Here is a 15,391-nt window from a genome sequence, read left to right on the forward strand (position 1 = left end):
CAAGTACTCGTACTTCTGATACCAGGTTCTGTCGCTCCCACTGGCTTTTTTTCTCGGCCGACTGTACGATGACTCCATTGTGACCATTTTGCTCCTTCAACGGCAAATCTGTCATCGTATGGGAAAAATAACAATAATATATTATAGTTTTTAACTTTTAACTAGGGTAGATTAACCCTACCCGATTTTTTATTTAATGATAACTATATAAAATAATAAACATTGTAAAAAAATCAAAAAAGTAATGAATTAAAATTAAAACACGTTTTATTGCCGACATAAGTATATCAAAAGTATTGAAGTTTTGAAAGTTTTTATACATCGAATATATTAGTCACAAGCTTATACGGCGAATGAAAATAATAAATAATAATATTATTGTTTTTATTCGGTGCGTTGGCTTTTTTATTATGACTGATGAATATACTTATATACAAGATATAAATGAATTTTGAATTTTAATAAATATTTCCATAAGTAGTATATACAGGATTTGTCGAGACGCGCGATAACGATGAGCCTTATGCATAGATAAGTAAACATAACCTTATGCTTGCTCGTCGCTCTTGCAAAGCCAACTTATATGGGCGTTCTTGTACCGGCAGCGCGTGTACTAGCTTAAGTTTTTCCAACTTTTCACCATGAAGTTCCACCTACATTTAAATGAATTTTGAATAACAGAAGAAAAATGTACAGGCTTTCGAATGATGCTAATTTCAAAGTAGTCAAAGGAACCGCACTGGCAGAAAATGGAAAATAAAAAATCATTTTTACCTTTTCACGCACTAACAAATAATATTTTACAAACTAATAATTTGTTATGAACAACATAGACAAGATCAGTATAAATAGAATGGCGTAACATTTTTTCGATATCTCTCATATTTCCGACAAAAAGTGTGTTTGAAAAAGGGGCCACTTTCACATATTTTACTGATATCTCGGCCAAACGATGAGCTACGGATTTAAAATTTGGTATTTCAAATTTTCTCGAAAATACCTATAAAATGGCATCAAAGTAATTTAAATACCAGAGTGGGGCTAATTCTGTATGGAAACACGCCCATACCCTTTTTAGAGATAGAAATGTCTTATTATTTCCATCCACCAATTATACTAAACAATTAAAAAAAGTCATTGAATACTAATCCGACTTAAGTGCCATCAAAGAAGAACGAGCAAGCGCATTCGACCATCATTCAGCGTAGCATTAGGCTTCGTTACATAATGCAATTTGTCAGCAAAGCAAGAACAATCGGATAATAAGGTCCCACAGTTAACAATGACCATTATCTAATCGCGAAATGTTTTTGAGGATGCGCAAATTTGATTGTTATATAATTACAGTCACTGCAAATAATCGATGTTAGATTACTGTTTGATTTTATATTAACTGCTTGAAAAAGATCGTTAATGATAAAGCAAGTCATATGCATTAATAAAAATATAGAATTAGTATTAATTATGTGTAGTTACTTCATGATTATTACAGCTAAAAGATCACATATTTAATTGTGATATAATGTATCTCTAAATCGAATACAAACAAAACAATTTAAACCGTTTTATTCGTGGATCGCATTAAACTTTCTTTTCATAAATTTTTTTTTGCAAATTAACAAAAAAAAAAATTGAAATAAAAAAAAAATCTTCAAAAGCAACGTTTCGTTAACAAAGCAGAACGTTTTTTAAATAATTCAAATCGGATGCTTAGTTCTCCCAAAAACTGCATTTTTTGCACCTTTAGCTCTAAATCTCGTAAGCGGCTGGACCTGCCTTTGCCAAATCTAATCACCACTTCTCCTCATCATTACAAATCGAATGTTTTTTATATCATTCAAATCGGTTGATTTAATTATTAAAAACTGACATTTTAACACTTTTTGCACCATGTCTCCGAAGTCGCTGAACCTGTTTTCTTCAAAACTAATCAGCACGTCTCATCATCAATACGAATCGAATGTTTCTTGAACCATTCAAATCGGTTCATCCGTACGCCCAAAATCGTCTACGAAAAATTGTCTCCGCACATACACACACACACATCAATTTTTTCTTAGGTATGCCAAAATGTTCGAAACCGCTGAAACGTGAAGATATGCAAATATTTTCATTTTCGATTTTTGGCCTATTACTATAACTTATCCATTCCATAAACATTTCTCTAACAATTCCATGTATTATTTTCTATTAATTATGACGAAAGTTATTTAAGCATATTATAAATATTTCTCCAAAATTCGGCACATTAATAACGTATAAATAAATAGAAATAACTTATTAATTATGCAACGTTGTGTAATTATTTGATCAAATAATAATTCAACCGCAGTAGAAAGGTATGTATCGAAAAATATTTAAACCGCAATGCATGTGATAAACATATCGGAAAAAAAACTATAATGTAAATAAATAAAATCTATTGAATGCCGGTTTTTACTAGTCTTTTTGAAAATACTTTACATTCATCACTCTGGTGTTAATAAACTAACAATTTATATGAGTCAGGATTTTAATCACCATTAATTTTGGTGTGTATAATGTTTTAAATATAGCTTAAATGTCGATTTTATTAATTATAGAAAACAAACACATGACTAAAAACAAAGCCAATTGAGTACATATCGAAGTGTCACTGAGTATGAATAATTGCAATAAACATCTGTTGAATATGAAATTGATTTAAAAATATTGTACATAAACAGTTTTGTTATTAGATGCAAAATTAACAATCGTATATTGATGTAGTTGAATTTTGTAAATTGGAGATATAATGATAACAAAATCGAGGAACAATAGCCTTTCAATCAGTAGAATTTGATTACCCAATGCATTTGGCAAACATTTAAAATGCTTGACTGAGCGCATTGTATACGATTTCAAAATATGTTGCTAAAAAAGTATCAACACCATTGCAAAATACATTGGATGTGTTTGCATCTGTTAAAATGAATAATGTTGATATGATTTCATATAATTTTTTTCTTAATCTTTTGTGAAAATTGATCTATATGTAGTAAAAATATCAAGAAACATGATCAATAAGCGTTGGACGCATAATGTAGTAAATATCAGGACACATTATGATCAATTTATATCAGGCGCGTCGATTTAAGGGTCACTTAGGCATATATGATTTTTGTATTCTAGGGATCATAATAAGATACTTTGCTGGAGAAACCTTAACTTTAAAAATGATTTTGATGTCTTGTGCGTTGACCCAAAGATAAGGGTTAAATTTTGAGAAACCTTTCAGGGGGGTCCCGGGGTTTGAACCACGGGCATGGGAGGATCTGCCTTCGAAAGTTAGTGAGGGTCGGTCAAATGGGTCAAAATTGTAAATTTCAAACTTTAACCCTTATTTTCAGGTCACGCACGGGACATCAGAATACATTTTAGAGATATGATTTCTTCAGCAAAGTATCTTATTTTGATCCCTAGTATCCAAAAATCATATGTGCCTAAGCGATTATTTTGGCCTTTGGCGATATATATATAATCATTTTCATTTCGCAATTGACATAAAACTATATAACCATTTATTTCCTTGTCTAAATACCGCAAAAGCAAATTTGTTGTAAAGTATTAAAATATAAACGAAGTAAATGAGTTTCAAAGTTGGTTTTTAAAACGACAAAAATTGAAATTGTTGGGCGACTAAGGATTGATGAGCAATTAAGGACCAAGAATATGTGGTATATCCATTATCAATTTATACTTCGCGACAGCTCCTTAAATTACTTCAAGCAAAATTTCAATTTTTACGATACGTAAAAGCTAGTCTCGTGTATTGCCGACAAGTCGTTTTATGCGAGAGAAATTTTATAATTACACATTAGCAATTCTAAAGTCAAGTTTATGGCTTCTGTGAGTATATGTACAATATATTAAATAATCGCGCGTAAGCCGAACATTTGAATATCTAATGAGATGCAAACTCTAATGTTGTTAAATCTTGCGCAACACAGATTCACTTGCAGCATCTTTTGCTCCAGAGTCGAATTGGAACATATTTTAATATATTTGGTACTATTGGAAATAGATAAACTTTCCCTTAATTTTGTTCTCTCTTAGGTTTTGAATTCGAGTTAATAATATTTCTGTAATACTTTAATGAAATTCAATAAAAAAAACATTGTAGATCAAGAATACTATAACAACTATTAAAGCAACTAGTGGTGGCAAATCAGTAATCAAAAAATATTGATCAATAATTAATACCAATTGTTTTAAAGATTTTCAAAGAGATATAATTATAATTACTATATATTTCATTCGTTCATAAAATATACAGTGATGATCTTATTGGTCAAAACACTTGAGAAAGTTTACGTTAGCAAGAAGTGCCGAATAAATTCGTCCGCGGATATATTTCTTACGATTAGATTAGAATAAAGCATATGAAATATGTACAATTTTAAACTAAATTGTAAATTTGAAATTTATATTGGAAGTATAAAACTTCTTTCAAAATTTTTTTCTGAAAAATTTGAAATTGGCTTGAACCGTATAGGTAAACTTTAAAAACTAACAATTTTGGTACGGAACTCAACAAAATTGTAACAAAATTAGTACTCATTTTTAAAAATGTTATCATATATCTGATAATTTCATGTGCATATGTCTAATGATCATTTTTGACCGCCAAATATTATTTTTTACTTTCTGTATCTCCCAAACCGCTGAACTTGCCTTACCAAAAATTTCATCAATTTTTCATATTGTCAATATAAGTAAAATGTTTTTTTAAATCATTCAAATTGGATACTCCGTTCTCTCGAAATTACCGTTCATGGCACTTTTTGCCTCTTATCTTCGAAACGGCTGGACCTGCCTCCACCAAAAACTAATCAGCACGCCTTTTCATCAATAGGAATCGAATGTTTTTTTGAGATCAATCAAATCGGTTGATTCGTGCGCCCGAAATCGTGGACGAAAAATTGTATCCAAACATACATACATACACACACACACATACATCCATTTTTTCTAAGATATGCCAAAATGTTCAGAAACCTTCAAAACGTGAAGATATCCAGAAAAATTCATTTTCGATTATTTTGCGATTACTATAACTTACCCTATGGGAAGTTAAAAAAATCTACAAATATTGATAAGTTAAATGTAACTTGTAATAAAATTACAGTTATTTATTGTTTTTTGAACAGTAATTAGAACTTATTTGACTTAATACTATGTGAGTTTTACCGATGGCAATCCAAACAGTTGTCTAATTCCTGTGTGATAAATTTGATTATTAAAATTTATGTAATAGCGCGAATATTTTATTGATGCAGCAATGCCGATGGGGGCTATTTTACTTGGAAACATATTGTTATCTATATTTCTAATTGTAAGTGAAAACCGATGTTACTACTGCTTGACATCGAGCTCTTCAAAACGGTATCAAAACCGGGACATCTGATTCAGGCCTAGTCGATTTAGACATTTTTCCACTAGTGAACCTTTATCACAAAATTGTGCATTTTGCATATCTTCACAATTTTGGAATTATCCCAGTGAAAATTTTTCTCTAGATATTTTTTTAAACATTATATTTACGGTGACCATAATATATAATATTGTGACTAAAATTTATTATTTTGTGCAAGAACACAAGAACGTCTTTCACCTTCAATTATAAACAGATTTCAAACTTTTTTTTGACAAAAAATGTTTAGAAAATAGTTTGTTTATAGATTTTGGTAAGCTGTGTTTGAATTCATGACTAACGATCTAAATTCTTCACAAAAATATATGTTTGTTTATTTTATACTTAACATTTTTTTCATTCCATACAACATTTCCCTAAAATATTCTAAAAATTTCTTAACGTATAGTAACAAAATTAAAAGTTCCAAATTCTTTAATAATGATTATGTATATTGCGCTGAAATAAAATCACTAGACCAGAAATAGAGAAGAAAATATTGTTTACTTCAGGTTCTTAAATATAAAATAATTAATTATACCCAGTGTTTCAGTATTTTTCTTTTGGCAATACATTTTGAAGATTTGTTGTACAATCACTAAGAATTGTTGATTTCGAAAGTATTACTAACATTTATTGTAGTGAGAATTATCCATAGAATTAAATTGGATATGTATGTCCTAGATCATTTAGTCGATTTTGAGTCATAAACGCCGCACCTAAGCCCATATATAATTGTAAAAAAAAACATGTCGAAGTGTAGTAATTAAAACACCACTTAAAATCATTTTTGACATGCTATTAGTCGATCATGCTAGGATTTTATAAATCATATAAACATTTTCTAATTGAGCTAACAATTATTTAGACTTCATTAGATATTTAGAGCTTATTACACAAAGTCTTTCATAATTGATTGACAATCCTGACTGCCTTGTATCAGGATTAATGGATCTATTAAAAACTGACTTTCACGTTAGAAAAAGTGGTACATTTTAAAGATTGTGAAAAAACCAGTCGAATTAATTTTTGTTAAATAAATTTGTATGATCGCATGAAATATTTAGGAGACTGAACCTACATAATTTTATTACAACTTATATTTGTATTATTATATTTTTCTGCAGATAAAAAAAAACAGAGATAATGATACATCACATAATATATTACTAATTTTCATTATGATTTACATAATATTTTTCTTGAATCCATTTGATATTGAAACCAAAAGTGAACGTCAAAATGTATTGCAAATTATGGAAAGAATTGTTTATAATTATTTAAAAAAATTAATTACACACAAGATTTTTTTGGTAAACCATGCTGGCAAAAGAAATATAAAAAAATTATTCGATACGATTTGAATGAAACCTTATTATTAATTTTTTGTTATCCGTTTTTTGTAACAAATTATTAGTAAGAGTACAATAATAATAGTAATTATAATGCAGATTCTTCATAAAATGTAAATATATAATTTTATGAAAATCAAATATCAAAACATTTGGGCATAAGATTTTTATAAAATTATCACTTTCTTATTGTTTTTATAAACTTTCCGTAGGGTATATTGTAAAAGTAATCGCAAAAAAATCGAAAATGAAAATTTTTATATATCTTTACGTTTTAAAGGTTTCTGAATATTTTGGCATACCTTAGAGAAAATTGATGTATATATGTGTGTCCGGATACAAATTTTTGTCGACGATTTCAAGAACACCGATTAACCGATTTGAATAATTCAAAAAACATTCGATTTGTATTGATAAAGAGACGTCCTGATCAGTTTTTGGCGAAGGTAGGTCTAGCCGTTCCAAAGATACAGGGCAAAAGTGCCAAGAACGGTTACTAAGTTTTTAAGAGAACGGAGCGTCCGATTTTAATAATTCATTCAAAACATTTTACTTGTATCGACAAGATAAATAACTGATTAAATTTTTGGGAAGGCAGGTCCAGCGGTTATGGACTCTCAAAAAAAAAGTTAAATTTGGCGGTCAAAAATGTTTATTGGACATATGTACATCAAATTATCAGATATTTTATAGAGATTTTAATAATGTGTATAAATTTTGTTTAATTTTTTTTGGGTTCAGTACCAAGATTTTTAATTACGGTACGGAAAGTTCCAGCAATTTACCTTAAGGCACGATGCCATGCACCCCACTAGTTTTGCATTAGTTGGCAAATCTCAGATTGTATGCTAATTTTATTTAATATGTATTGATTATATGTGTATTTAGCAAAAGTATATATTATTCTATATATTGTATATTAGCATTCATACGACAACTTACGAGTGATATGTTTAGAATTGTTGATTGTTTAATTTAATTAACAATGTTTAGCAAGTAAAAAGCCGTGACAAGCTTTAAAATGTGAATTTATAGATCTGTCGTATTACTTATTATTAGTTTTAGAGTATATTTGTATTTTGTGGTCATTTTTAACTCTGTTTATCAGATAAAAGCAATAATTGATACAATGAAAAGTTTCTGCAAATTTATTTTTAATAAAATATTTAAAATACAAATGATATTCCAAAAATGGTAATTGATTTTTTGAGAGAACGGAGCGTCCGATTTGTATGATTCAAAAAACATTTTATTTGTATTGACGAACTGATGAAATTGGGAAGGCAGGTCTTGCGGTTTTGAAGATCCAATAAAAGTGAAAAATTGCCATTTGGCGGACAAAAATGATCATTAGACATATGCACATCAAATTATCACGTATTTTATAGATATTTTAATAAAAATAACAAATTTTTACTTTTTTATGTGTTCCGTGGCAATGTTTATCCGTTATACTGCGGAGCGGCGCCCATGCGCTTCTATATTTCGTTTTTGCGCAGCTAACGTATTGCGATTGCCTTGAAAAAAAATATTCAAAATCAAAGTATTCAAAGTATAAAAGAAATCAAATTTTTCAGAAAGGTCAATTTTTCTCAAAAATTTAAAAAATCACAAAAATCGATTTTTTCAGAATTCTAAAAGAAAATTGAATCTTTTTTAATAAGTTTAGAGTTTTATTAGCAATCAAAATAATATACATTTTTTAAGACAATATGTTGGGTGTAAATGCATTTAAGAGATTATCTCCTATGAGAAATCTCTCTTTTTTATTGTTTATTTTATTGGGTGTCCTGGTAGTTTTTCGTGGTATTTTTTGCTCCTTTCTTTTATAATTTCATTAATAGTTTTTATTCTTAGGTCTTTATGTAGGGTGTCATTTGTAATATACCAGGGTGCGTTCACAATGCATCTTTAAATTTTCGATTGCGCTATTTGTATTTTTTTATATTTGAATTGCTTGCGCACGCCCATAGTTCAATTCCGTACGTCCAGATTGGGATAATTATTGTTTTATATAGAAGGAGTTTGTTTTCATAGCACATATTAGTTTTCGGTACGGGAATTTCCAGCAATTTGCCTTAAGGCACGATGCCATGCACCACTAGTTCGACAAAGTTTTGCACAGACAGGTATAAAATTCGAATATCAGTAGAGAATCAGTAAATTGGTGAAGTCAGTTATTCAAATTATTAATTTCAACTTTGTAGTGATAATTAGTATTTATCAATTCAAGAACGAAAGTAGGTAAGAATTATGCTTAAATTATTAATAGTGCAGAAAACGGAGCGTTTTAGGTCTGAATTTTTTTACTGTGCTCCGAATTGAATGAAATTGAAATGAAAAATGAAACTATCTTCAGAAAACTCACGATTTTATAAAAACTTTTTTTCCAATTTGCGCGGCCGCGCAGTCTTTAAACATTCATAACTCTGTCAATTTTTGTGTGAAAGAAAAATAATAAAAAACAATAATAAGACAGAAAGATCCCTTTGATTCTTATATATATGCTTTTATACGTATCTTTTATTCTTTTCGAGATATAATGAAAATAATTTCGATTTTAAAAAAAAAATGGAAAAAAAAGTTTTTACAAAATCGTGAGTTTTCTGAAGATAGTTTGTACTAAAGTAGTGAATCTGCTAGAATCCATCAAGATGTCTATAATGAAGTGAATTCTAGATGGAATGTGAATTACTTTAATTCTGGTGGAAATGGCGCTCATTAAACCATATGATTTAAAAGGAAAAAACTTCGTATATGCTTCTTATTTGCATGATAGCTCACTCATTTTACACGCAAAAAACTTGTAACAGCACTCATTTTAAAGCTTATATTGAGCGCTATAAAACCCAATTTCACCGAAATGCATAAAATGTAAAACCACGATACTAGATGGCTTTAAATACAACAATTAAATCTTGAACGAAATGAAAAACGAGTTTGCTCTTTCAAATCTTGCTTAATATTTTTCCTAGAACACTTTATGTAATACCGATTTATTAAGATTTTTATTGACATTATTTTGTTCATTACATGATTTTCGTTAAAATGTATATTTTAGGAGATATTTGCAAAAAAACGAAGAAAAAGGCCAAAAATATATGAATCTTTAGTGGCCAGTAACTTGAAAAGTATTAGTTTTTTTTAAAAAACTATAGAAGATATTTTTTTCTTATAATCAGTTCTTCTATCGATTTCCGATGTTATTTTGAACAAATGTAATTACACGATTGAGAGGGGGTGTCATCCCCCGGGGGGGGGGTGATGGCGCAACCCGACTTGTTTTCACTTTTGAACTTGGGGGTAAGATGAACCTAATTCCAAAATTTCATTCAATTCGGAGCACAGTAAAAAAATTCAGAGGTTATACCCTTTTTTCCTCTCCGTTTACTGCACTATAAGTACCGATAAGTAAAAAAGAAATGTGCTTTAATTATTACGTACGTAAGCGATCGGCTGATATCATTGAAAAAACTCTGAACATAATTTTTTACATTGTTGGGACAATTATAGCTGATTTTAGAATGACTCTGTTATGCAAGGTCGCGAATGCATTAAATATAAGAAGAGCGAAAACATATTCTAACCAATATTTCATTATGCAATTATAATTAATTTTAATTTATGGGAGAAACAAGTATTATTAATATGTTCTTTGAGTTTGTTAAATATTTAACATATTCATACTCAAAGTCGAAATTGATGTGTTAGCTACTCATAGGTGCCAAAACTTGTTTTTTTGTTAAAATTTCCTTGAAAACAATTCGCGGACGTCCACTAATCTTCACTCAGAGCACTAAACGATGCACTCACCTGTTGAGTGATTGATTGGTGAATGGAATTCGTTCACGGTTGCAAAGATTCATTCAATGGATTTCTCTGCATGTTTAGTTTTTTTTTATTAATTTGTTTTGTATTGGCTAGGATCATTTTCATCGACAACAGGAAATCATTTTCGATTGGATTGCGCAATCGAAACTTTTTGGCAAACCACAATGCTAAATTAATCAAAATTATATGATTTGTCATTGGATCACTAATGATAATTAATGATTGCAGTCACGATGATATGTTGTCTAGTCTGATTTGCCATTAACGATTTTTTATAAATGATAATGAATAAAATTACTGTATTTTTTGGCTCAGATTGATATTTATGGAAATATTTTATACAGCTAAAGTAAATAAAATAATAGTTTGAAAATATTTTTATTTTTGAAGTAAAACTTTTTTAGGCTCGACTAGGGTGCTCTCGATTAAACAAATTAAACGTTTGTGCCATGAACTAAACGTAAGTTTATTGATTTATTGATTAGAAATTATTTCTATATTATTCGTAGTTTCTGTAAATCTTTGAAGTTATTAAAATAGAAAATATTTTTAGGCAAGACTGATATTACAGCTGTGTGTACAAAGAATGAGATTATATCGCCAGCGAAAAAGTAAAATACGAATCGAATGTTTTTTAAATTATTCAAATCGGATGATCGGTATTCCCGAAATCTTCGACGAAAATTTGTATCCCCACACACACATACATCCATTTTTTCTAAGGTATGCCAAAATGTTCAAAAACCTTTGAAACGTAAAAATATAGGGGGAAGTTCCCGAGTGCCGGACACCTAAGGTTATTTATAAATAAATCAAAAAATATTTTACGAGATGTTTAATAAATTATGACTTATGTTAGATAACAAAGTTAGAAATCAAACTAAATTAACAAAAACGCAATATTTGCTGAAAATAATTAATACTATCAATCAAACTTTGGTAACAAGAAATAAGATTTTTCAAAGTGGCACCTAGTACCGGACATTTCAAAATAACCAGCATTGAACCCATATGTAGCCATCTCCACACTCTGGAGTGTCTGCACATATGTGTTTGATGAATATTCTTAGAAAAAACACTATTCATCCACCATTTTGGCTGGGCCACACCGATGCTCTCAGCTGGAGCATTCATCATAGGATTTTCATTTTTTGACTAGGAAATACGAAAAATGAAAAGAAGAATTTATTTGACTAAGAAATGAATGAAAAAAGTGACCGTTAGCACTCATACAGAACAAAATTAAATAATTAAAATAAATTACGTAAATTCTCAGAAGAAATATCAATATGTTTACTGTCCGGCGCAAAGGGACAACTTAGTGTCCGGTGCTAAGGGACAGGCATGTTAGTTCATTTGGTGATACCTACTAAAATTGTTTAAAATATCTAATAATATTCTACGATTTTACGGATAACAATAAAACACTACTTTTACTTTTGCATACCACTCAAATGTAAATGCAAATTATTCAAATATTTCAAAAATCTAATTTTTCAAAGTTTTCAAAAATTTTTGAAGGTTTTTCAAAAAATTAAATTTTCAGTATAAGAAGTTTCAGGAATTTGCCTCCATGCACGATTCTATTAACCACTAGTGCAAATTTGATTTTTTTGAATAAATGCGTTCTGTTATGCCAAACTTGCATTAAAATTTATTTTCTGTCTCTTTAGTAGGTTTAATACCTTATATCTATTTCCGCAATAACATATGCTATATATGCTATGTATTTTTTATCTATTTATCAGTGAGAGAGGTTTTTCCAAACCTCTCTAACCAGGATTTAAATGCGATATCTGGTTCCATAATGCAAATAAACAAGCCGCTTAACGAGTCAAATCTCAGGTCGTCGTCTTAAATGAATAACAGTAAGCATGACATAATACAACTATCGAAATCCGCTTTTTGCAGCTCCACGAAGAATTATTTAAAACGCCTTACAATTTTTTTCAATGAGTTTAAATAAATAACATGGTCAAAGTGAATTTGCTAAATGTTTTGCTTCTATAGACAACTTTGATAATTAATTATTCTGCGATTGATGTGCCAGATAATCGTATTGATTATTGTTTTGTATTGAATAAAACGAGTTCCAAAAAAGTTGCAAGAAAAATATCAGTTCATATTGCTGACATGGTGGCAACTGTTGGACTTGTATTTGTTGTTTATCGGTAAAATACTTTCCAGTAAAAATAAATATTTTACGAGGAGCAAAAAATCAATATTGTCTATCTATACAAGAGTCTTGATTTAACAATCTTTTCTAAAACACAAAGTTCAGCGATTGTCCTAGATGAAAATATACAAAGAAAATATGCAACACTATTTATTCGTTTTCTACACTTTCAGACCAGTTAGTAAAATCAACAGATTGCTTAACTCATAAAATAAATACAGACTTTATTTAATGTCATATTGACAATAACAATCACAGCAAACGGAATGCCTATTTGAAATGTCACATAACAATACTGTAATCAATTTCAAATTTATTGACATAATATAATGTGCTAATAATATGATCCATATATGAAGATTGTGTTTTTGTGCATCATTATATTTGTTTTTCAGGTTTACTATAGTTTTGCACATATTAAGGGCTTTATTAACCAGTTCAATCTCTTCACAAGTGCACGCAATTTTGAGCCTTCAGAATCGAGTAATGACGAGTATATTCGTCAACCACACACTAAGTCGCTCTGGTATGAAATTGAGTCAAACAGGTGCGTTACTAATTTTTATTTTTTGGTTAACACAAGCATGTTGCACATACATATTGAACTAAAAACAAAGTAAATTCAATCAAATATTATGCATAGAAACATAAGAATTCAAATTTTGGCTGTGGAGGGTATTATAGATAATGGGACTTCGCAAAATAGTTCTTGCAGTTTCATATTTTTACCAACATCTAAAAACGTTATATAAATTCATTACGCAAACTCGTGAAGTTTTTCAATCAGTGCATACCTTGGAATTTGAGAATATGTTCAATTTTTTTTTACAAAAATTACAATTTAAATAACCAATTGTCACTAATTTGTAAGAATAATGAGTACGGAAGACTGGGTACGGTTGTGCAGGGCTACGGTGTTGACAGTCGTCATAATAGCCCAGTAAATACCGAGCGGTGGTAGCAATCTGAAATCCACATTCATTCCACATGGGCATCACAGCGCTGAAGGCACGCTTGTGGATTTCAGGTTGCTGCCGCTGCTGAAATCACACGGTGTTTACTGGGAGCTAAACTATACTGATTTTGAAATGGGGTTCAAAGAGAGAATTATGAAGTATTATATGATTGATCGAACAAGTTTCCATTATTGCTTTCAATCATCAGTGTCTTCTTACATTACCATGGTCTGTATACCACATTGCTTTTAAAGAGTCAAATTAAAGTTTCATGTTTGAATTCTTCTAATAATAACTGTTAATTGTATACATATAGATTACTTTGTTTGTTATTTTGCTGTAAGTTGAACATTAGTAGTTATTTATCAGCAATTAGTTGTTGCTTACAATTAGATAATTTAGCTCAGTCATAATGATAATTTGTTTTTAAAAGTGTGCGTTGGGTACGGTTATGACTGATTTTGTGGGTACGGTTGTGACATGTTTCAAAAGACAATCTCCCCTATACTCTTTAACGTACAAATGTTTGCCATTTATGTTTGACGAATATACTCGTGAATCACATTTAACTGGTTAATAAAGCGGTTTCCAACCTGTGGGGCTCGCCCCCTCAAAGGGGCGCCAGGTTGTTCCAAGGGAGGCGCGTACACCTGTTTCAAGAATACTATTATCGCAAATAACCTAACATTTTTGGAACGATATTAAAAAATAAACAAAAAATAATTAGTTTTTATGTATATTTTTACATAATATTGAATTTGTAGTCTGATAATATCTGATAATAGATTGAATATTTATAAAATTAAACTGTTGAAAAAACTAAGAGGGGCGCAACAATTTGTTTTATTAGAGCCGGGGGGCGCGATGCAACAAAGTTTGGAAACGACTCGTTAATACCTGAATATGTAGCCATAAAAAAGTGTGAACCAATGAAATATTAATAAATTACAATTTTTCTATTTTGATTATGTAGTTCCACATTTAGCAATTTTTTCGATATTTTAGCGTATATCTTATTTAAATGGCAACTCAGTAGTTGTACTATTCTAGTTGCCACATAACAATGCCCCCAAAAGGTAATTTTCACTTGAGATTTTAATTGAACTCTCTAACCTCAAGTAGAAATCTGATATCCTGCTGCTTGATACCGAGCTGGCCGAGGTTGGAATCGAAACCGGGAACTAGGGATTGCTAGCCTACGTTCTTGACCTCTACTCCAGATTACAATATCTCTTAATAAATGTATTCTACTTTTTCATTTCTTTTGGTGACCTACAAGTATTATAAAAGCAGATCTAATAACAGTATTCCAACACGCGTTGTCTTGTCTAACTTCTAATGACGTCTGAATATATCGTCATATCCTGTGTCTTATTGGAATATCAATTGTCAAAATTACAATTAATTGCTCGACAGGATACGTGAGCAGGATATCATTTTAAATAATAATAAATTATATCGCATTGTTTTAAGACGACGCGAAATATGATGTCGAGCCAAGTCGAGGTCGCAAGAAAATTAGTAGCTGGTTTACTTTAACATTTCAATTGATTTTAAAGAAAGTATACAAAATGCCCGTAAAGTTTATATTCCAAAGATTACATACTCAAATATTAATGTTTTGTTATAATATTTTGTTTGCAAA

At 29.9% G+C, this 15,391-nt stretch overlaps 1 protein-coding gene across 2 annotated transcripts in view; it reads left to right on the forward strand.

The window, feature by feature from the left end:
* LOC113376425 (angiotensin-converting enzyme-like) overlaps positions 1 to 15,391 on the forward strand; it is an 85,808-nt gene that overhangs the window by 1,461 nt on the left and 68,956 nt on the right. For both annotated transcript variants that reach the window (XM_026616325.1, XM_026616326.1), the window contains exon 2: positions 13,186 to 13,337. The gene's annotated coding sequence lies outside the window, so the exon portion shown is untranslated. The remainder of the gene's footprint in view (positions 1 to 13,185; positions 13,338 to 15,391) is intronic.

This window comes from Ctenocephalides felis, unplaced genomic scaffold, assembly GCF_003426905.1.
Source record: "Ctenocephalides felis isolate EL2017-DRISC unplaced genomic scaffold, ASM342690v1 CF-g0.4_SCAFFOLD_01886, whole genome shotgun sequence".
NCBI classification, from domain to species: Eukaryota; Metazoa; Arthropoda; class Insecta; order Siphonaptera; family Pulicidae; genus Ctenocephalides; species Ctenocephalides felis.